We start from the raw sequence: 3,175 nt of genomic DNA, 5'->3' as shown, positions 1-3,175 counted from the left end.
ACTTTAAGAAATGGGTATTTATCAGTGATGTCAGAGTGTGGGTGGAGCTGGGCTGTCTGTCAGCTTTTTACTTTAGTTTTAGGCTGTTTGCTGCAAGTTGTGTTTTAGTTTTGTTTCCATAGCTGGATAGCATAGCTGCAGTCACAGCCAGAAGGTGTATTCGTCTCTCTCTCTGTAATCTAAAGACTGTAAATCGATCCATGGTGATTTAAAACTAATAACTGCTCTCAGTAGTGACTTTAACCTGACGTGCTTCTGTTTAAAGGTTTCTTTTAAGTCTTATGGATGTTAAAAGGAAAGCTTAAAGGATTACTTCGTGTTGTATTTATTGGGGGTTGTATTTGAATTGATAGTTGCTAAGATGTTCACTGTATGTTTTATAAAGCTTAACTTGAGTTGATAGAATAAACATTGATTTGCTTAAAAAAATACTTTTCCATTTCTGCTGTACCCCACCTGTAGAGTGGGCCGTGTGCTCCCCATACCACAATCTATTAAATGTTGTGGGTCAGGTAAACTCCATGATACACTTTGGAGTTCTCTAAACCCTGGCCCATAACAAATTGGGGGCTCGAGGGGGATAAAAGTCTATCTATTGGATTGGCTTAGTGAACTTAAAGACAATGAGGGGTGAGAATTTTGTGGTTGCTTTTCAGTTGTGCTATTCCAGTTTAAGTAGGGAGTGTGTTGTAGACAGTGGCTCTTTCAGAGGCTCTGAAGGTTTTGGGGGTGGAGACGGTCACACGCAGTACCTTACGGACAGAGACTAAAAGCAGACTGTTAGACATTGCAGTTAACATTACCTGACAAAATGCGAAAAGATGAGGTAATTATGGTGGTGGTTAAGCATTTAAAGTTGCCTGAGATACAGTTTGACTCATTGGAAATGGCAAAAATTCAGTTACAAATTAAACAAATGGAACATGAGAAAGAATTAAAGTAGCTTGAATATGAAAGAGGGGAAAAATAAAGAGAGAGAGCGGAAAGAGAAAGAGATAGAGAGGAAAAAGAAAGAGAGAGAGCGAGGAAAAAGAAAAGGAGAGAGAAGAAAGGAGAAAAGAAAGAATAGCTCCAGCAGAACAAAAAGAAAGAGAAAGGGAGATACAGATCAGGGAAAAAGATAAAGAGAGAGAGTTTGAACTTCAGAAAATGGTCATGAAACATGACAGTCAGTTAAAATTGGCAGACGTAAAGGGAAACGTACAGTTGGATGATAGTGATGAGGATAGTGGGAAAGAACGTCAAAGTCGAAGGCTTGGTGGGAATCTATTTAAATATGTCCAAGTATTTCCAAGGTTTGACGAGAAGAAAGTGGAAGCCTTTTTCATTTCATTTGAGAAGGTAGCTAAACAAATGAAATGGCCACAGGACATGTGGGTATTACTGATTCAAACAAAGCTGGTAGATAGGGCTAGTGAAGTGTTTGCGCCACTACCGGAGGAGGTATCAGGGACGTATGAGGAGGTGAAAAAATTCATCTTAGGTGCATATGAACTAGTGCCTGAAGCTTACAGACAAAGGTTTAGAAATTTAAGGAAAGCATTTGGTCAAACATACATGGAGTTTGAAAGGCTCAAACAGAGTAATTTTGATAGGTGGATAAAGGCTTTGAAAATAGACCAAACGTCTGAAGCTCTCAGAGAAATTATACTTTTGGAGGAGTTTAAAAATTCAATTCTTGATATAGTGAGAACTCATGTGGAAGAGCAGAGGGTTAAAACTGAGTTTAGCAGCAGAAATGGCAGATGATTATGAATTAGTTCATAAATCAAAGCTTGGTTTCTGACATCAGTTTCAGCCTGTGAGGGATAGAAACTGGGAACATGAGAAATACTCAAGTGGTAAAGGTAAAGGTGATCTGATGGGAGATAATAAGGAGACTGTGCCTCAGATTAAGAAAGAAATCCAGGAGGGTAGAAGTGAAATGAAAAGTTTCAGATGTTTTCACTGTAATAAACGAGGCCATGTAAAGTCACAGTGTTGGTGGTTGAAGAAAAGCACTGGGAAGGCTGATGTGGTAAAACAGGATAAGGCAGTGGGGTTTGTTAAAGTGGTAAAGGAAAGCCCAAGTGAAGCGAAGGAAGTGCAAAAGACTGTACAGCCTGATCAAGAGGTGATTGATAAGAAGGTGCCAGATGTCTTTCAAGAATTTACTTGTGTGGGTAAAGTTTACTCATGTATCAGGAGGAGAAAGTAAAGAAGTCACAATTTTAAGAGATACAGGAGCTAGTCAATCTTTAATGGTAAGAGATGAGGGGTTATGTAGTTTGGGAAGAATGTTGCCAGAAAAGGTGGTAATATGTGGAATTCGGGGTGAGAGGAGTAGTGTTTCATTATATAAGGTAAGGTTGGAAAGTCCAGTGAAGAGTGGTGAAGTGATAGTCTGAGTAATAGAGAAACTATCTTGCCTAGGAATACAGTTTATCTTGGGTAATGATTTAGCTGAATCGCAGGTGGGAGTGATGCCTACTGTGGTTGATAAGCCAGTGGAAAATCAGACAACTGAAGTGTTGAAGGACGAATATCCTGGGATTATTCCGGATTGTATAGTAACAAGGTCGCAAAGTCACGGGTTAAGACAAGAGTAGAAATCAAAGAATGAAGATGAAGTGCAATTATCAGTAACGATTTCTGATCAGATGGTTGAAAAAGAATAAGAACAGGTGGAGGGTGAGGCGGATATTTTTAGTTCAGGAAAATTGGCGGAGTTACAAGAGCAAGATATAGAAATAAAACGGATGTATCAGAAAGCATACACGGAAGAGGAATCTGAGTGTATACCAGAGTGTTATTACCGTAAAAGGGATGTCTTGATGAGAAAATGGAGACCTTTACATATGCAGGTGGATGAAAAGTGGGCAGAAGTTCATCAAGTAGTATTGCTGGTAGGGTATAGAAAGGAGGTGTTGCGAGTTGCACATGAGGTACCAGTGGGAGGTCATTTGGGAATAAAGAAAACTCAAGCTAAAATCCAGAAACATTTTTATTAGCCTGGGCTTGATGTAATTAAATTTTGTCAATCATGTCACACATGTCAAGTGATAGGGAAACCTCAAGCAGTGATAAAACCAGCGCTCTTAATACCCATTCCAGCATTTGAGTAACCTTTTACAAGGGTCCTAATTGATTGTGTAGGACCGCTTCCTAAAACGAAAAGTGGGAATCAATATCTTTT

Source organism: Scyliorhinus torazame, chromosome 11 (genome assembly GCF_047496885.1).
Source record: "Scyliorhinus torazame isolate Kashiwa2021f chromosome 11, sScyTor2.1, whole genome shotgun sequence".
NCBI classification, from domain to species: Eukaryota; Metazoa; Chordata; class Chondrichthyes; order Carcharhiniformes; family Scyliorhinidae; genus Scyliorhinus; species Scyliorhinus torazame.
This window is presented reverse-complemented; position numbering follows the sequence as displayed.